This window comes from Littorina saxatilis, linkage group LG12, assembly GCF_037325665.1.
Source record: "Littorina saxatilis isolate snail1 linkage group LG12, US_GU_Lsax_2.0, whole genome shotgun sequence".
In the NCBI taxonomy this organism is placed as follows: Eukaryota; Metazoa; Mollusca; class Gastropoda; order Littorinimorpha; family Littorinidae; genus Littorina; species Littorina saxatilis.
In genome coordinates this window covers 36,742,438-36,763,810 of record NC_090256.1, presented here as the reverse complement: position 1 = coordinate 36,763,810, position 21,373 = coordinate 36,742,438, and the positions used below count along the sequence as shown (strand labels likewise).

Genomic DNA, 21,373 nt, shown 5'->3' with positions numbered 1-21,373 from the left:
GTTTGAAATTCGTCATGATTCGTCTATCTGATTGACTTTTTAACTCTGTGTGTGCGCATTGATTGACTTTCTAACTGTGTGTGCGCGCATTGATTGACTTTCTAACTCTGTGTGTGCGCATTGATTGACTTTCTAACTCTGTGTGTGCGCATTGATTGAATTTCTAACTCTGTGTGCGCGCATTGATTGACTTTCTAACTCTGTGTGTGCGCATTGATTGACTTTCTAACTCTCTGTGTGCGCATTGATTGACTTCCTAACTCTCTGTGTGCGCATTGATTGACTTTCTAACTCTGTGTGTGCGCATTGATTGACTTTCTAACTCTGTGTGTTCGCATTGATTGACTTTCTAACTCTGTGTGTTCGCATTGATTGACTTTCTAACTCTGTGTGCGCATTGATTGACTTTCTAACTCTGTGTGCGCGCATTGATTGACTTTCTAACTCTGTGTGCGCGCATTGATTGCCTTTCTAACTCTGTGTGTGCGCATTGATTGACTTCCTAACTCTCTGTGTGCGCATTGATTGACTTTCTAACTCGCTGTGTGCGCATTGATTGACTTTCTAACTCTGTGTGTGCGCATTGATTGACTTCCTAACTCTGTGTGTGCGCATTGATTGACTTCCTAACTCTCTGTGTGCGCATTGATTGACTTTCTAACTCTCTGTGTGCGCATTGATTGACTTTCTAACTCTCTGTGTGCGCATTGATTGACTTTCTAACTCTCTGTGTGCGCATTGATTGACTTTCTAACTCTCTGTGTGCGCATTGATTGACTTTCTAACTCGCTGTGTGCGCATTGATTGACTTCGTAACTCTCTGTGTGCGCATTGATTGACTTCCTAACTCTCTGTGTGCGCATGTCTTCTCCTGTCTACTCTTCTGCTTGTCTCTCTGCGTGCCTACCTGCCTGCCTACCTTCCAGTCTGCCAGTCTGCCTGCCTGTCTGACTGTCTGTCTGTATCCGTGGCTACGTTTGTGTCAGTGATTCTCCGTTTGTGTGTCGCTTCGTAGAAAAAACAAACAACGCAAAGAAGACGTCACACGCGAATCCGGTTTCACGTGTTTTCTACTGGGTCACCTGGATTAAAACACATCTATCCTCCTTTCGAGGTGAATCCTAACGGGTGTAACTGCGAATTAATTGTAAAGACATATAGCTTTGAAGGTCGCTGTATTTACCCTCTCTTGGTAACTTGCACATGTCAAAACATTCTAAATGTGACGCTTAAAACGAACTAGTTTGTCCACTACCAAAGCTGTTATCACACGAAAATTGCGATATATGACAGCTAAGACTATAGTTTTTACATTTTAGCAGACAAAAAAATAATAGCTAAATCTCAAAGTATGTCTTTGTCGCCAGATATGGAACACCTTCACCAAACAGAAGAAATTAAAAGCTAAAGGCTGGTTTCATTAATTCATTAAGAAGCTTGCTGAAAAAAACTAGCCCTCGAGCTTTCAAAAAACATAACAAATAATCTTCCTTTCGTGGAAGTTGATAATTTCATCTATTTTCTCTCTGTTTTTGATAAGTTTCTTTAGTTTCCTGTTGTGCTTCAAATAACGTTCTCGTCAAACCAAAACAGAATTTGTCTGTATTTATTTTTCGCTGAATGTCAATCAAGGCTAATTCGCTCAAATTAAGCATAACGGTGAACTAAAGAGAGAAGAACTACCAAGCACAAAATGAAACTTCTTTGCAAGAAAACAAGCTAGTTATCAACATGAAACTGAAAGTGGTCCATTTTAGGCAACCTTCCCTTACCATGGTGACCAAGGACCCAGGAGGGGAACGCACTCAGTGTTGATACTGAAGATTTATTTATTTTATTTATTTATTATTTATTTATTTATTAGTGAGTATTTCTACGCACATACCCTCCCAGAGGGGAGGCTCATGGCGTTTACAATATGCCGTGTGAGATGGAATTTTTTACACAATATATCACGCATTCACATCGGCCAGTAAATCTCAAGCGTGTTAGGCGAGTATATACTTTTCACGGCCTATTATTCCAAGTCACACGGGTATTTGGTGGACATTTTTTATATATGTCTATACAATTTTGCCAGGAAAGACCCTTTTGTCAATCGTGGGATCTTTAACGTGCACACCCCAATGTAGTGTACACGGGACCTCGGTTTTTCGTCTCATCCGAAAGACTAGCGCTTGAACCCACCACCTAGGTTAGGAATGGGGGGAGAAAATAGCGGCCCGACCCAGGGTCGAACACGCAACCTCTCGATTCCGAGCGCAAGTGCGTTACCACTCGGCCACCCAGACACTGAAGACAGATGAACAATGAATTTTCAAGAATTTGATACCTGCAGGACGTTAGGCTAACACTCTAATAGAATTACTATATGACGATGATAAAAATAGCCCGCAGCTTACGGCACGGTTGGCCTAGTGGTAAGGCGTCCGCCCCGTGATCGGGAGGTCATGGGTTCGAACCCCGGCCGGGTCATACCTAAGACTTTAAAATTGGCAATCTAGTAGCTGCTCCGCCTGGCGTCTGGCATTATGGGGTTAGTGCCAGGACTGGTTGGTCCGGTGTCAGAATAATGTGACTGGGTGAGACATGAAGCCTGTGCTGCGACTTCTGTCTTGTGTGTGGCGCACGTTAAATGTCAAAGCAGCACCGCCCTGATATGGCTCTTCGTGGTCGGCTGGTCGTTAAGCAAACAAACAAACAAATTACTCATTTAAATTAGATTTACACAAATATGTTATGTTCCTCGTCATCATATTGTGGATCTTACATGGCGAAGTTTCATTTCTTGGTTCATTTGTTTATTCATTAATGTGTTGTTTATTTTTTTTATCCATTTATGTGTTAATTTGTTTATTTTGTTATTGTTGTTGATCCCTGTCCAGCATTTCATGTAGCGTGGAGTCTCTCAGCTTGTCAAGTCCACTTGATGTCAGACAGATTTATTCGTACAGTCCAGCCCCAAACACACGGCTTAGCACTAAGCAAAATGTCCTGTTCAGGGGCAACCACTTAAGCGTCATATATAGGGTGACCCAAAATGAGTGCAACCCATAAAAGTACTCACAACTGCTACAAATGTGAATGGATTGAATTTATTTTTAACACACATCAACGTAAGATGATAACAATTAAGTTCTGAAAGTTGGAGTCATTTCGGTTGGGTGGTCCACATGTTAGCGACGTTGAGGGATATGCTCCAAATGTCCACCGCGTTGACGGAGACACTCCTGAATGCGCCGTGCAAAATTGTCCACCTGACCTTAACCCCCCCCCCCCCCCGATTTCTATTTGTGGGGTTATTTGAAAGACCACGTCTATGAGGACAAACCCCAGACAATCATGGACTTGAAAGCTGCAATAACAACAAAGATCAGGAGGATTCCAGGGGCAGAGTGTGTCCGCGTGGTGGACAATTTTGCACGGAGCATTCAACGCGGTGGACATTTCGAGCATATCCTTCAACGTCGCTAACATGTGGACCACCCAACCGAAATGACTCCAACTTTCAGAACTTAATTGTTATCATCTTTCGTTGATGTGTGTTAAAAATAAATTCAATCCATTCACATTTGTAGCAGTTGTGAGTACTTTTATGGGTTGCACTCATTTTGGGTCACCCTGTAGATTCTCTCATGCGTTGCCATCTCCCCCCCCCCTGAAATTCTGTGTGTGTGTGTGTGTGTGTGTGTGTGTGTGTGTGTGTGTGTGTGTGTGTGTGTGTGTGTGTGTGTTTGTGTGTGTGTGTGAGAGAGAGTCTGTCTGCCTGTCTATGTGTCTCTGTCTCTCGAAGGTACATACACACACACACACACACACGCAAACACACACACACACACACACACACACACACACACACACACACACACACACACACACACACACACATACACACACAGGGGAGTTGTAAAGAATATACAAACGCGCAGTAGCCAGTGATTATCGTTGTTGTGTAGTTTGCATTCTAACAACGTCTAGAATCAAGTAGGAATGCAGTTCAGTTTGCTAAACCCTTCAGATAAAAATGTAATTCAAAACATCAGATCGGATCTCGTTGCTACCCGATACTTGGGCTTGCCTTGCATACTGAGCGGATTTTTGTTTGTGCGGTATATATGTGAATGTATATGCGTATTTCCGGCTGTGTGACTGTTCAGCTTTGTGACTGCATTTAATGTGTGTGCATTTGCCTGTAAGTGTCTGTAAGCGTGGCGTACGCGTCCGTGTGACTGTCACTTCGTGTTTTGCGTCTGACCGTTTGCGTGTCTGTACGAGTGTGTGTCTACATGTTCTTTATGTGTGTGTGTGTGTGTGTGTGTGTGTGTGTGTGTGTGTGTGTGTGTGTGTGTGTGTGTGTGTGTGTGTGTGTGTGTGTGTGTCATCAGTCTTTTGCTGATGACACCCAGCTGTATAAACCCAGTCCCCCTGCAGAGACACATTCCGCCATCCAGACCATTCAGACATGCATCACTGATGTTAAATCTTGGATGGTCGATAACAAACTTAAGCTGAATGATGATAAGACTGAAGTCTTACTGTGCAAAAAGAAGAACACTACATTTCCCTCTCCCCAACCTGTTTCTGTTCAAATAGGCAACACCGACATTCTTTTCTCACCATCAGCTAGAAACCTTGGATTCACCCTTTCATCTGACATGACCCTTAACAAACATATATATCTTTAGTCTGTAGAGCAGCTTATTTTGAGCTTCGTAAGATCAGCACCATTCGCCACACACTCTCCTCTCAAACAACTAACACTCTTGTCTGTGCCTTGGTTCTTTCTAAACTTGACTATTGCAACTCACTTCTCTCTGGCTGTCCTCTGTACCTCCTGCATAAACTACAAAAAGTCCAAAACTCGGCAGCACGCCTCATTCTCAAAGCACGAAAACGAGATCACGCAACACCACTCCTTCGCACACTGCACTGGTTACCTATTCAAGCCCGCATTGACTACAAACTGTCCACCCTCTGCTTTAACTTCTTTTCTGGCTCGTCTCCTGCTTACTTCTCTGAACTCCTCACCGTATATTCTCCAGCAAGACAACTCCGTGCCTCTTCTGACTGTCGCATCATTACCATTCCACACACCAAAACCAAAACATACGGACAACGCACTTTTACTTTCGGCGCACCCACACAATGGAATTCTCTCCCCTTTCACATCCGCCACTCTCAGTCACCCCAAGCCTTGAGGGCCCCAAAGGGTTTAAAATCGTGATCGTGATTGGCGTTTTTTGACCTTTCTGTGACCGTGATTGCCCAAATTTCCATTTCTGTGATCGTGATGGGACTTTGCCCGTGATCCGTGATGACAAATAAATCAAGTCTCGTGATCGTGATCGTCATTTGTTTTCGTGATCGTGATGGGCATTATTGCAAAGCATTTTATTTTCAACGTACATTTTTCACAGCTGTATCACTCCATGATCCTCTATTCGTCAAGGTGTTTGTGATCGTGAAAACAAAAATCAAGGTAACTGTGATCGTGAAAGCTAAAATTTCCCTTCCCGTGATCGTGATGATACCCCCCCCCCCCCCCCTCTTGGGGCCCTCAGCATTCAAACGAGCACTTAAAACACACCTCTTCAAGAAATACAACCCCTGATTTTGTTTTTCTCAGTCCATCAGTAGGCTACATGTAGTGTATTTATTGTTTTAGTGATAATGTGATAATGTATATAAACATCAAGGGCTGTTTTCAGAATTGTTGATAACATGTTCTGTTTGATTAAGGGTATTCAGCTGGTATTTCCTTGTTTTCACTACCTATTTTATTCATGTTTTTATTACTTAGTTAGTGGAAGAATTGTTTGTAATGTATGTTTGATGGCGTATGCTTTTAATTAAGAGTTGTTGACTATGAATGTAGATGTAAATGCTTGTATAACTGTGTTTTAATTTCAAATGTGTCAAGCGCAAAGAGCATAATTGTAAAGTTATGATGTGGCGCTATATAAATGCTCATTTATTATTATTATTATTATTATTTAAGTTATTGAGACATCCCAGTGCACTAAGGGATTTATAGAGCAAATCGAGAAAATTCATTATTGAACGAAGCGCATAGCGCTGAGTTCAATAATTATTTTCGAGATTTGCTCAATAAATCCCTTAGTGCACTGGGATTGTTTCAATAACGATATTGTCAGTACCGCCAGAGAAAAAAGAAGATTCAAAACGCACATTTTGCAACGCGCATTTGGATATACGTAACTGTGTGGTCAGGTTTGTGTCACTGGATCTACTTTTGTGTGGGCTGTCTCAAGTGTGTCGTGCTTTCGTCACACGCAAACTCTTGTTTTAATTTCTGTTGGTAAATTCCAGTGAAGCGTTAAGCTAAAAAGTGATGACCTTTCACAGAGACCTCATTTAAACTCGGAGAAAGGACTGTGCTCTCAGTTATTTGCGATTCGAAACCTTCATCGAGCTTCGACAGATTGACTGTGCAGAGTGTTGCCCCTTGAATTGACTCCGGTGTGACGTTTTCATCTTTCGCCGTGTTGATATTTCGCTTCTCGGCCTCGTTGATCTAGTATAAACTCTACACTGAACAAAAAAACACCCTTCGATAGTACTGATGAGCGACCTTGTGTACATTACATTCATGGGGCCAAATTTGTCCAACCAATTTGTTTTATTTAACTTAGAAATTTGATTCATCCTAAAATGTTTTCCTTCTTACTCAAGGGACGTAACCACTCAGTACACGTTTTTGAAGAATTCGATTTGGGGGGTGAAATCTATTACATTTTACCACCAATTTTCTTCACATGCAAGAAACTGACATGCTTTCGTCCATAAATAATTTCACTTCTTAATTTTACCAGGGAAACAATGATTTCAGTCTTGAGTATATGTCGAGGGGGAAATATGTACACAGGCGAAAGATGAAATCGTGACACCGGCCAAGGCCACGGTTAGCAGACTCGGATTTTCAAAGTAAATGTGGTATGTTTCTTCTGTTGTATCTTCACTCATCGGGGAGACTGGTACTATTATATATGAACCGTAAGAATGCTGTGAACCCTTCACGTAGTATGTCCCCATCGTTTGCTTGTTCACATTTGCCCAACATGTTAATTTGCTGCGAGGTTTATGTCGTCTGCTAAGGCACCTGCTTGAGGCGCATCCTAAACATCAGATGGACGGACAGAATCCGAAATGAAGGCAGAGAGCTGCCCAGAAACCAGCGGCGCAGCAAATTCTCCGGAGGAAATGGGGCTGGATAGGGCACACCCTGAGAAAGCCATCATCCAGTATCACGAGGCAAGCCCTGAAGTGGAATCCACAAGGGAAAGGGAAGAGAGGCCGGCCGTGCAACAGCTGGAGACGAGACACTGAAGCAGAGATCAACAGGCAGGGGAAGACCTGGAGCCAGATCGAAAGGGCAGCCCAGGACCGTGTCGGATGGAGAATTGTCGTCGATGGCCTATGCTCCCCCGGGGGTTCATAATGGCCTGAGTAAGTAAGTAAGTAGGGCGGCTAGGGCAAGCGAACCACGGCACTGCACTGCAGTCACATTTCAAAAACAACAATTGCTCGTCTGCACGCATAAGGCAGGCTGGTAATAAGTTTTATACATGGTAAGAACGTTCTTAACCCTACACGTTTTCGATTCCGATTGTTGTTGCCTTGAAATAATAATTCGGAAACCATTCATTTACTGAACTGATGCAGTCGTATTTCAGTGTAATCTAGTCTGCTACGTATATATTCCAAATGCTGATCTAGTTCAGTGGTACGTAATCGGAACTGATAACACTTGTGTTTTCTGTTAGCTGCTGGGAATTGTATACTAACTCATCATTTGGTAATGTGGATAATAAGCTACGGCATAATTATGAGAAGATTCTTCGCAAGTCGAAACTGAAAAATAGACACAGCGGGTTCTATTTTTAGATAGTGGCAACTGTGGCACAGGCACATGCAATCTGTCAGAAAAAAACCACTTCTGCTTTAATTGAGAAGCAGGAATTTATAGTATTTTGGTATTGTGGAGAATATAAGCTACATGTCATTAATTAATTCTGAGGATGAGAGCACAGTCTCGCTTAGGCAAAGGGCGGAAGAATACGCTCTGTGGAAAAGTTAGCGCACTCCAAGAGTGCGCTAACAGTTTTAGCGCATCGCCATTAGCCAATCAACTGGTTCACATCAGTCATGTGACACCAGTACTTACTGACAATTATTATTATTATTGTTATTATTTTGGAAGATTGGGGTCAAATTATCAGTGTTGTAATGCAGAGTACAAAGTATTCGAATACATAATATGAGGGCATGTAATGTGATGGAATGTACTTATCATGTTACACTTTAAAAAAAAACACTTTAGCTAATAATTATTGTAACTTTGATCAAACAAGTCCCCGCACAACCCATGGTGTGTGGGTGTGTGTGTGTGGGGTGTGTGTGTGTGTGTGTGTGTCTGTGTGTGCGTGTGTGTGTGTGTGTTCGTGTGCGAGTGTGTGTGTGTGTGTGTGTGTGTGTGTGTGTCTGTGTGCGAGTGTGTGTGTGTGTGTGTGTGTGTTTAATTACCATGTGGCTTTCGTACGTATATTTTAAATGTTATTTCTATGGCTATTTACAGGTTTATTTTACGGGTTGTGCGTGATTGTTAGTGTGTTAGTCAGTGTATTATTTTGTGTGTGTGTGTGTGTGTGTGTGTGTGTGTGTGTCTGTGTCTGTGTCTTTGTCTGTGTGTCTGTGTCTTTGTCTGTGTGTCTGTGTCTGTGTATGTGTGTCTGTGTGTCTGTGTAAGGGTGTGTATGCGTGGGTGTATATGTGTATGTGTGTATATGGAGGGGGGGTGGGGGGCGGGTGGTTCGCTTCACAAGTTTTGTTTAGAATGCTCTTGTTTTTTTTAAAGTGATTGAATTTTGGCTGGGCATGATGAGTTGTGAAGGCTTAAGATTTAAGTGTGTGTGTGAGGGGGGGGTTAGGCTTGATAAGGGCAACACCGTGCACGGACAGACAGACAGACAGACAAACAGACAGACAGACAGACACAAACTCTCTTTCACAGAGAGAGAAATACAGACAGAGAGAGACAGATAGAGCGCATTGGGGAGAGGGGAGAGTTCTCAATCAGCTATATTTTGGGGTTAACATTTTTGGAGAAATATAAGAAAGAGCCAGGAATTGTGGAGTCTACTATGGGAAAAAGTCATGCACACTGCAAGTATTGTAAATCAGATTTCTCCGTTGCCTATGCCGGGAAATATGACATCGAACGACACTGCAGTTCCAAAACTCACCTGGACAAGGTTGCTAACAAAGAAATCCGCTGAAAGCTGCCAAGGAATTATAAAGTTAATTCCTGCAAAGCTAATCCTGCCAGAAGAAAAGGCTGTAGTCCGTGCTGAAGCAATGTTTTCTGAGATGATTGTAAAAATGAACTTGCCACTGTCAACCGCAGATGTTATTTCACGAAGTTCATCTTTTCATTATTAATCTGTTTGGAAGACACTGGTTATAATGCTACAAACTGACAGGTAAATAAAATTGTTTTATCCCTGTTGTATTGGAAGGAGTTAAATTCTGAAGGTGTTCACAAGACATGCTTTTTTTACACAAACACGTTTGCACCCACGCGTACATTTTCCCTAGCCCATATGGCTTTGCTTGCAAAGTACACCAACCTTTTGAAAAATACACTCAACTGTTTGGGAAAGTACTCTTGCTTCGGGTTTAAAGTAAACAGGTCTGTTTTTCATAGTTATCCGTAAAAGACTAACCCCTCCCGTGTACATTTTGGACAGGTCATTCAGTGCATATATATAGCTGATTGTTGCCTTCAAATATGAAATTTCCCTTTATGTTCGCAAGCTCACATAAAGTCATTTATGCAACAAACTCAGACTCAAACCAAATTTGTGATAGATAAAGGACGCTTTATTTTTTTTAAAGCGACGGAGATCAGACTTGTATATACATTATAAAAAATATAAGGTGGTCCCGCTGTACATGGTTCAAACATTCACGCGGTTATATAAACCGTACTTCTCACATTCACCTGCTAGCGGGACCACCAAACACAAAAATCCCACAAAGCATTTAACTGGCCAAGTAGACATAAAAAGGGGGATAACATCTCATTTTCACACTTTCTCATATATTTACATCAAGCAAATCAGTCATTCATTCTGACTAGAGATTATCATATTATGCATCAATAAAGCCTCAATAAAATATCATTATGTACACAATATCAAAGGTGTGAGCGTTGACAGCCACATCTGTGGAATCGCTAAAAAGGGGGTTCCACAGCAACCACACCCATATCCTGTACACAATTGTGCGACAAAACAGGGTCAACCTCCCAGGTCTTGTTACAAATCGGCCAAGTTATGTATATGACAGATTCACTTTTATTAGGTTCTATCAGCAAGGCTGTCTATGTATGGCCAACCTCCAAGCACGCCAGCCTTGTGCCTTTTGTCACTATGAACTTGTTTACTTTTTACGAAGTTTGATTGTTCAATCTCCAACGTAGGTACCTATCCAGGTCAACCTCCTGGGTGAGCTTCCCTTGTTGACTTAAGTTTGTATGGCACCATCTTCACTCTCCAACTTAAGCCCCTACCCAGGCAAACCTCCTGGACAAGGACTTCAGGACTACTGCACCCTCCGAGTACTCTTGCTTACTAAGCTACTACTTGGCGGGGTTAAGGTAATCGAATGTATCTCTTGAAGGCATCGCACTGCCAACGTCCTAGTTTGCAAATTTGGGCATCTGATGCACCCTTTGCTGCGCTCGATGTAGCTGCCCCTATTCTGAAACTGTGCCAATTGAATCGGCCCGCTGGAATTCCTGCAATGTTCAACATTGCTTTCAGTGTTGTAACAAATTCTCTCCTCAGTAGGGAACGACCCTTTAGCATAAACAAAGGACCTGTCATGCAGCCTCTTTTCACAATGTACTGCTTTAGCGCTTGAACTGGGCATATGAAGGCATTGTCAACTGCTGTGACCACCGCTTCTTGATGCTTACCTGCTGAGTGTTTAGCAAATCGAAATGAAATAGATATGGACTTATCTGCTAAGGTCACATCAGAAAACGCAAGTGTGTGATCTGATTCTGTAATCTCTCCCACACGCAAGAAAGCATGAAAAGCCAATAAAAACATAGCCGGGTAAAGATATGAGAGATACACATTTTGAAAGGCTTGTCTACTGGTTTTGACCAGCTGTTCCAGAATATCCTCAGTGATAGGAAGACGACTATCATTTGCCGGTTTAAGCTTATGCGCCGTTTTCATTGATTTACGAACTATATATATGATGAAGTCGGATCCGGCCCGCTAGCCAACTTATGTACATAGCTCAACGCACAGATCATGGAAGAAATTGTTGCTGGCGCATAACCCTTGTGGTAAAGGTAAGCAATGAAAAGCGGGACTGTTTGCTCACTAACTGGGAATTCCCATGTAAGACTACTTTCAGCTGTAAACACCTTAAAAAGCTGCCAAGTTCTTTTGTACAGATTTATGGACGATGCCCTCAATGCCTTGCCTATCAGCATCTGTGCCGTGTCTATGATTTCAGGTCTGATGGTAGGGTTGGGAATGGCGTTGGATCCCTGTCGGCGTGTGGGTGCAGTGCTCTGAATCTGTCCACCTGTTACCGAGGAAGAGAATCTGCGATCGCGTTCTTCTCCCCTGGCACATGTTCCGCTAGGCAGAGAATATTGAAATTCAGAGTCGCCCGCACAAGACGTCTGACTAGCTTCATCGCTAGTGTTTCTTTCGATGACTTCTTGTTTATCACCGATACTAACGCTTCATTGTCAGTATGTAATATGACAACCGCATTGCGGAACAGATCTCCCCATACTTCTAACGCTTGGACTATTGGGACGAATTCCAACAGGGTGATGTTTTGTTCCGTCCACCAACTACCCCACTTGCCACAAAACCAACGTGACTGAAAAACTGCTGCAAAACCTGCTCGTTTAGCCGCATCCGTAAACAAATGCAGTTTGGAAGGCGACAAAAACATCTCTGTTCTGAACAAATATTTTCCTTTCAATTCCTTCAGGAATTGGAGCCACACATGCAAGTCAGATTTCACCTCCTGGGTGATTCGAATACGATGAAATGGCATTCTGTGAAATAATATGTATATGAAATTTGCATTTAGTCTTTCTTTTTCTTGCTGAGTGTATGTACCGTCTAGAGAGGAGACGGACATGGTGTGAGCTTGTCCAGGGGGGTATATGAACATCTCAGTGGCAGGGGGATGGAAGCACTTGCTAATGAGTGGGAGTGTGTATGCGCGAGGTGTGCACGAGGATGTATGCACGTGAGTGATATTTGTAAATGTGTATTATGATAATATCATCTTTGTATTTATATTATTGAAATTGTTATATCTCGATGTACAGCGCTAAGAGCATAGTTAAATTTGTGAAGCGGCGCTATATAAGCTATCTTTATTATTTATTATTATTATTCTGACCCCGATTGTAAAATCAATCAGACGACGCAGAAAAGCCCTGCCCGGAACAATGACGCCACAGGCAAAATTCAACAAACCAATCAACGACTGCAATCATGTTCACGAAGAGTAGTCTTCTTAGACGCAATAAGACTTGAAATGGCAGTAGCGCAGTTCTCTACCTTATCGTCAGGGAGTCTTACCTCTGAATTGATAGAATCGATTTCATAGCCTACGAAAGACATCACGGTTGAGGGACCAAATGTTTTGTCTGCAGCTAAAGGCACTTGTACCTGTTTACACATTTCTGTAAATGACTGCAAATCTTTTTGACAATTTGTCTTCGACGGATTCACTATAAAAAAAAAGTCATCCAGGATATGTGTCATCCTGTGAATCCCTAGTTTCTTCCCGGCCACCCACTCTAAGGCACAGCTGAAGGTCTCGAAAATCCTACAAGATTCTGAACAACCCATCTGTAGGCACTTGTCTATGTACATAACACCTTTCCAGCAAAAACAAAAGAGAGGGTAGCATGTAGGACTCAAAGGAATGATTCTGAAAGCAGACTTGATATTCGTTTTAGCCATGTAACAATTGTTTCCTGCATCTTTAACTAATCTTAAGGCATCTTCTATAGTTGCGTAAGCTACGGAAATGAAAGAGGGGTCAATGCCGTCGTTTATGGAACGACCTTCTGGAAACGACAGATGATGTATTATCCTGTATTCTCCTGGTTGCTTTTTGGGGACCACACCTACTACCCAACATCCTTTGCAATACTCAACCCCCGAATACATCCGGGTTAACACAGAATAAGGCAAGGTAAAAGGTAACTGTACACATTGTGTCATCATGTGTTGCATAAATTCCCTTTTGTTTCAGATATATCAAATCTAGAGCTATCGCACTGAAGGGAACTCAACCTCGGAATCTTGGCTTCGCAAGTTATCGCATACACTAAGCGATTGTTTTTGAAGTATGCGCCCATAAGTCAGTTGTAAAATATACAGCGGACTCGAATCACGAGGGCACATGAAACTGATGTCTCTCAACACTATCGATATACAAGGCCTCAAAAAAGCTCCAGCCCATGTCATTACAAAGGCCGCGACTTGTGTAAATTAAGTCTTGATGGGGGGTCAGAGACGCCCAACTTCTTTAGACATGACAGAAGTACTGTGGCGAGAATGCTCTCTGTGTCAGTTGCAGTGTTGTCATCAGGCGAACGCTGTCTTTGATAGGAGTGCACGACACTCATGCAACACTTGCAGGTCACATACAGGCTGTCTCATGCCCCCCCCCCCCCCCTCCCACCCCCCCCATCCTCCTCTCCCTCTGTCTCTCTGTCTCTCTCTGTCTCTCTCTCTCTCTCAAACATGTCTTCACCTCACTCGCCCCTTCAAGTTCTTTGAATCTGATCCTATATTGATAATTTCTCATTACCCCCCCCCCCCCCCCCCCCCCCCTCTACCCCAACTACAACCATTTCGAGTTCTTTAAGTCTGGTCCTCCTCTCCCCTCCCCTTTTTCTCCCATCCCCTCCCCTCTCCTCTCCCCAGATCTTTGAGACTGCTCCCCCCCCCCCCCCTTCCACCCCGCCGAGTTCTTTGAGTCTGGTCGTTTCTCTCTGTTCTTCGGGACATCTTTATGTGTCTCTTTGAACCGCGTCTACCCGGCGCGCAAGACATACATCACGTGGCCCTGTCACCAGCGAAAACAATCCGGTGGTTGTTTAGTGCCTGCTATGCCTTTCACCCCGTTCGATCTGTCTACACCGGACCAATCAATCGCTAACATCTTTATGATAGACCCCCCGGCCCCCCCCCCCCCACCCCCCTTTCCCTCTCTTCCTTCCGTGTGAGCACCTGATCTGTGCCTGTTTAACTGTGTGGCCCTGTGCAGTCCCTTGGCTGTGAAGTGCGAAACACTTATACCGTAATGGAAGATTGATACAAGACATTGTGCTGAGTTTCTGACACATCTTTTTTTTTTTTTTTTTTTGGGGGGGGGGGGGGCGTGGGGGTTGTGGGAGGGTGAGGGGGGGTATGGGAAAGGGGTTTAAGGTGTGCAGCTCAGAGTGCGCGACGTAATACGATGGTTGTGTGTTCTTTTCTTTGGTAACTTGATACCCTGAGGTGACCTCCAGGGTTCTGTGTTTGTGTGTGTTTGTGTGTGTGTTTGTGTGTGTGTCTGTGTGTGTGTGTGTGTGTGTGTGTCTGTGACGTGTCAGTGTATGTGTGTGAGTGTGTGTGGGCGTGTGTGTGTGTGTGTGTGTCTGTCTGTCTGTCTGTATGTGTGTGTATGTATGTGTGTGTGTGTGTGTGTCTATGTCTGTCTGTGCGTCTGTCTGTCTGTCAGTGCTACTATGTCTTAGCTGCATTGAGTGTTGATGAAAGCGATGAGTTCCGACTTCCAGCCCCAGACTTTATCTTTTCATTAATTGCCAACTCCTTGTTATTGCCTCTTACTAGACCGTGAGACCAGAATTTGCATCGTTAAACACGTGACAATTGTACACACAAAAACGGTCATGTTGAAGTGAGAAAAAAACCAGAAAAGAATTCAGTATGAAAATAGTTGAAGGCAAGTCAGGTTATTCAATAGGTTTATTATTATGTCGACAAAAGTTGGAGCAGGGGTTATTATGCCTCTTATTATGTCACCAGAAAAGATTAATTAATACTAATGTTTACGCAGTTGTGATTTCCTGATCCTGCGTTATTTATTATTTTAAACTTATCTTCCTCTGTAACAATAAAAGTTGTTCCGTACAACGCATCAGATTTTATAAGCGAATTCGTCTCTTCTATGTTTTGCATATTAAATGCAAAAGAAAGCATTTTGATCATTTGAATGAACACGCGTAAATATATATGTTTTATTAGAAATGGGCTCTCTGTTCTTTGCTTTTTTCTGGGGAATATTCCTGTCTTCAGCGTCCCGCATTATTGAAAGTCTCCACTGATTGAAGTCCCACATTCTACACTGAAGTGTTCCACTTTGGAAAACACATGCTTTAACCAGCTTTAAAATAAGGCAGAGAGAGTATGTTCAAAGGTGCAACCTTCTATTCAGAGTGCACGAAGGGTAATCCGATTACGACTCGTCTCAATCTTTTACCGTTTAGGAGAGTTGACGGCTCGTGTCATAGAACAACAGAGAAAGAGAGAGAGAGAGAGAGAGAGAGAGAGAGAGAGAGAGAGAGAGAGAGAGAGAGAGAGAGAGAGAGAGAGAGAGAGAGAGAGAGAGAGAGAGAGTGAGTGTGTGATAGAGAGAGAAAGACAGAGAGTGATTGTGAGTGTGTGTGTGTGTGTGTGTGTGTGAGAAAGAGAGAGAGTGTGAGAGAGAGAGAGGGCGAGTGTGAGAGAGAGAGAGGGCGAGTGTGTGAGAGAGAGGGAGAGAGAGAAAAAGACAGACACACAGGGAGGACACAGAGAGTGAGTGTGTGAGAGAGAGAGAGAAAGAGAGAGAACCTTCCCTCCACGTTCTTCGGGTGGTTTTTTTTGTTTACAAAATGTGATCATGACGACCTTGCTAGCAGTCACCTCCGTTACAACGACACTTCCTAGATCCTACAAAGACGACCCAACCTGCATTGTTATCAGTTTGTCTCGTTATGCGCATCGAAAGATGAGAAGATATGCACTCACAAAAGGCATGACGACAGTAGGCTGTAAAATACGTAATCCGCTTCACGGGTACCACAGTGTATGACTGTTGATTGCATAGTTTTTTGACGGGCGCTGTGGCGGGGTGGTAAGACGTCGGCCTCTTAATCGGAAGGTCGAGGGTTCGAATCCCGGCCGCGGCCGCCTGGTGGGTTAAGTGTGGCGATTGTTCCGATCTCCCAGGTCAACTTATGTGTAGACCTGCTAGTGGCTTATCCCCCTTCGTGTGTACACGCAAGTACAAGAACAAGTGCGCACGGAAAAGATCCTGTAATCCATGTCAGAGTTCGGTGGGTTATAGAAACACAAAAATACCCAGCATGCTTCCTCCGAAAGCGTCGTATGGCTGCCTAAATGGCGGGGTAAAAACGGTCATACACGCAAAATTCCACTCGTGCAAAAACACGAGTGTACGTGGGAGTTTCAGCCCACGAACGCAGAAGAAGAAGAAGAAGATTGCATTGTTGTATTGTATTGTCACTCTTTGTTGCTTTGTTGTTTTGTCAGTTGTCACATTTATTGGTGTCTTTTTGTAACGTTCTGTCTGACGTTTGTGACCGAATTAAGCTGACCTTTGAAGGGTGTTGAGTACGATGCAATCGTTAAAAACTGGGTATGACTTTGCAAGAGAGGTCACTGTCTGAACACCGGTCAAGAACGTGTGCGACATTGGAAGCGCGCTTGTGTTTGTCTCCAGTACCCTGGGTGTAAAGGTTTGTTTTTACTGTCGGTGTGTTTGGGTGTGTGTGTGCGCGCGCGCGCGTGTGTGTGTGTGTGTGTGTGTGTGTGTGTGTTTGTGTGTGCGTGTGTGTTTGTGTGTGTTTGTGTGTGTGTTTGTGTGCCTGTGTGTGCGTGTGTGTGTGTGTGTGTGTGTGTGTGTGTGTGTGTGACTTGTGAGCATGCACGAGTATGTGTTTCAGTTTTCTTCGTCTGGCGTCACCTTTAACTTGCCATGCAAGTGTAGATGTAATACCCGGTTGTCTCTTTCTTCTTGAACTTGAAAGTACGTCAACACGTTTGGAATTGGAACGCAAAAGAAAGCCAAGACGAGTTGACATTAGTCTCAACTTTTCAGCAAGAACTGAATTTTAGCGTTTCTGTCATCGTCTTGGTCGATAAGGCGTGAGTCAATGAATTGTAATTGCTGTCCTGAAAATATGTCACTTTATTCGCATATATATCTATATATATATACATATACGACTAGTGTCTGTCTGTCTGTCTGTCTGTCTGTCTGTCTGTCTGTTCGCGATGCACGGCCAAAGTTCTCGGTGGATCTTTTTCAAATTTGGACACCGTATTCAGCTACACCCCGGACACAACCTCATCGATGAGATATTTCAACACGTGCTCTCAGCGCGCAGCGCTGTGCGCGCTGAACCGATTTTTTTTGTTGTTGTCGGGATCCACTACCAGTAACTCTTCCTTATCTTCTCCAGTGTTTTCAGCCGCGATTATCTCCCTTCCTCCGTGTGGCGTCAATCCATATTCCCGTTACTACGTTACTATTTTTAGAAGGTCACTGCACGTTACTATTTTTAGAAGGTCTCCAGTGTTTTGCCTGGTATTCGGCTCAACTTCTTCCCGGCGAAGCCGATACCCGGCGAAGCGGGTAATCATCTAGTCTATATATATATACGACTAGTGTCTGTGTGTCTGTGTATCTGTGTGTCTGTGTATCTGTGTGTCTTCGCGATGCACGGCCAAAGTTCTCGATGGATCTGCTTCAAATTTGGTGGGCTTATTCAGAGAGACCCCGGACACAACCTCATCGATGAGATATTTCAACACGTGCTCTCAGCGCGCAGCGCTGAACCGATTTTGGTTCCACCTCAGCTACCCGGGCCCCCATACCGACACACCAAAGCCGCTAGACCACATCACAACGCCAAAGTTCTCGGTGGATCTTTTTCAAATTTGGACACCGTATTCAGCTACACCCCGGACACAACCTCATCGACTGAGATATTTCAACACGTGCTCTCAGCGCGCAGCGCTGAACCGATTTTGGTTTTTCTCTTCATTTCACCATTCCCAGTAACTCTTCCTTATCTTCTCCAGTGTTTTGCGTTTATCTCCCTTCCTTCGTGTGGCTTCAATCCATATTCCCGTTACTACGTTACTATTTTTAGAATGTCACTGCGCTGTCCAGAACGCTTCCCTTGCACCCGTAAGTTGTTCTTACTGTCAAAGTGAAAAGGTCGAATCAATTTATAGCCACGCGAAAAATACACTGTCACCTATCTCTATATATTTATAGATATACATATATATATACGGCTTCTCTGTGTGTGTGTGTGTTTGTGTGTGTGTATGGGCAACACTGTGGATTGTAGAGTTCTGTTTGTGATGTGGTCTGGCGGCATTGGTGTGTTGTGGTGTTTTCCTCCCGTACATGTGTTGTTGTTGTTGTTGTTGTTGTTGTTGCTATTGCTGTTGTTCTTGTTCTTGTTGTTCTTGTTTTTTTGGGGGGTGTGGGGATGGTGGGAGGTCATAGGAGTCTCACTCTGACACATCGTGAATTTTAGTTTAAATTACTGTTTCAATATTCAAACTTGAAAGAATAACAGCGGGAAAAGATCAACTACCTCTTTAACGTGCTTATAACTATACTGATCATGTTTGCTTGATTCAAGTAGCATAAAGCCAGTTCCCACCCACATTGGAGCCTTTGGCACACGACGATAATTTGGGGAGAAAGAAAAACTGAGGCTTAAGTTGTATAGAAGAGGCAGTGAGAATATGGACAAACGCTGAAGAGCGCTCCTTCCACAAACCAGTATACTGTGTGCCTGTGATTTGAACGAGGCATTATGGCCTGGAGAGGCTGGTTTTGTATAGACACCATGAGTGCGGAAATCAACATGCTTCTTTCACTATATAAACTCTCGAAGCGCAATTTGTCCTGCCCAGAATTACACGAGCATCGGTGAGAATGCAGTCAACTTGGACGTCGATTTTCATTTGCTTTTAAGAGTACACTCATAAGCTTAGCTTGTTGTGCTCCATGTTCCTAATTTCATGTATGCGGCAATAGTACCAATGACATTTATTGAAGTAAACTTGTTTAAACCAACTTGGACGTCGATTTTTTTTCTAGTGGATGATATACCGCATTTTGGGATTGAAGGCTTCTGTGAAAAAAAAAGAAACATGACAGACAGCAAAAGATTTGTGAAAAAAGGTGAAGAGATTTGAAGGCGCATGATGCACCGTGGATTTTGTCTGTTGGTTGCCTCGACGAGCTTTGGCGGAGGGAGAAAGAAGTTTCATTTCTTGCAAGAAATGGGATTGTAGAATACAAATTTGTGTCGATCTCTTTCCACTAGATAAAAAAAAGAAGGCTCAAATCTTGAGAGAAAAATAGAATTGAAGGACACAAGTTCATTTTTGCAGCCAGCGAGGACGCCACGTTTTGTCAATATTTGTGTATGGATGTTTTCATAAAATGACACCCATCTTGCTTAGTCACCCTGCAACAATCGGTGTGTCGAGGTTACGGTTACGGTTCGTCAGTGTCAGCAATAGGGCGTTATGCAAGAAGATCCGGTGACCTAAAAAAAGAAGATTTTGTTGTTGTAAGAAATACCGCTGTACACTCTTGACGAACATGCTTAGTTCACGGTTGAAAACTCAATGAGGTGAGGTCTGGAAAATATGTAACGTGTGCATTTTCTATACCTGTTGGAATAAAGAAAGGTTTGCTCTCTCCTCCCACAGCCTATTGACACTGCAGATCAAGACAGTTCCCTTCTCTTGTGTTGTGCGTTTCCCAAGCCGGGAGCAATGATATCCTGGATTTGCGTTCAGACTACTCATGTCTTGTCACCACGGTCAGAGAAAAAGTTGACGAGGAAAAGGTGTATTAACTTTGTGTCAACACTTAATGATTGTGTTAGTTGTAGTTTGACATGTACCAGTATAAAGACATGGGTCTGTAAAATCTTGTGAGAAAAAACAACAACTTGAAAGTGTCACTGCTCACAGCCCGCTAAACTCACTACCAACGATCGCAGGCATCCTAACCGATCTGTCCACATTTGTTCAAGGAACAGTGGCGTGGTGGTAAGACGTCGGCCTCCTATGCCTCCCCCGACATCGGCGTATGCTGCCTGAATGGCGGGGTAAAAACGGTCATATTACCGATCTGATTTTCAACCTACTCATCAGTAAAAAGATGTAACTAGATGAAGTTACAAGCAACAATTCATTTTGTTTAAACAACCTGCCAAAACCGGTAGGGACCGGGAGCCATCCCACAAACAAGTTTTTGTACACAAAAAAGGACATAAACACTTAAGGACATTAACTTGACCGTTACCTTCCCGGGCCACCACAGTCCCCCCCCCCCCCTTCTCTCTCTCTCTCTCTCTCTCTCTCTCTCTCTCTCTCTCTCTCTCTCTCTCTCTCTCTCTCTCTCTCTCTCTTTGTCTTTTTGCTAAAAGGGTTTTTGCGCTTTAAAAGCATCCCTAGTTGTGGCAAGACACTTTCGGTTTGATCTTGCGTCGCCGGACAGATTTTTGTCTGAGAACGAACGCAGACATCCGGCCACAAATTACAACAAAGTCGATACATCAACAACTGAACACCAATCTCAGTTAAACCTTAACGAAGCCGGCGATGCCAACAAAACGTTTATCTTTGATTCACGGCTTATCAATGTCAGCATCACATTTTATCATCGGTTTGTTCACTTTTTTCCTTTTTTTTCCCAGCTTTGTCAAAGGTTGATCAAAGACCTCAAAGGACGTCTTTGGCCTTATCAGTTGTTGGTTTGGCGACTGAAGTGCTGCGGAGATCACTAAAAGTCCTCCGGTCATCTTGACACGATTGTTTCGCTAAAATGAATGGTATGAATTTTATTCTAAATATTTTGTTGGAGAGAATACATATAAATTCGTATATCTGTCGTTGTTGTTGTTGTTGTTGTTGTTGTTGTTGTTGTTGTTGTTGTACTGTTGTTGTTATAACGTAGTAGTTGTTGTTTCATTCTCATTTAGCGATCGAGTGCCTTCGAAACACGTTTCCGCACATTTATGTAAGCAAAAATATATTGTCAATAAATTTCGAAACTCTTCGATACGATCTACACACCTCAACGATCAGGAAATATGTGACTTTATGTATTTACTGTTGGGTGATGCTTAGTCATAATTTGTGGCTGCCATGCGGCAAATAGCCAAGTACTAGTCCTTAGGAGGCGGGTCTGTCGTCTTGCCGACCTTAAGAAAATGCCGAGTATTTCTTGTCACTTGCAA

General features: G+C 43.3%; 1 protein-coding gene across 3 annotated transcripts in view; it reads left to right on the top strand.

Annotated features, from left to right (window-relative positions):
• LOC138981863 (oxidoreductase NAD-binding domain-containing protein 1-like) overlaps positions 1-21,373 on the top strand; it is a 44,721-nt gene that overhangs the window by 9,286 nt on the left and 14,062 nt on the right. For 2 of the 3 annotated variants that reach the window (XM_070354994.1, XM_070354992.1), the window contains exon 3: positions 20,831-20,965. The gene's annotated coding sequence lies outside the window, so the exon portion shown is untranslated. Of the gene's footprint in view, positions 1-19,051; positions 19,092-20,830; positions 20,966-21,373 lie in introns of those variants that run through there. The other variant, XM_070354993.1, reaches the window with a different exon arrangement.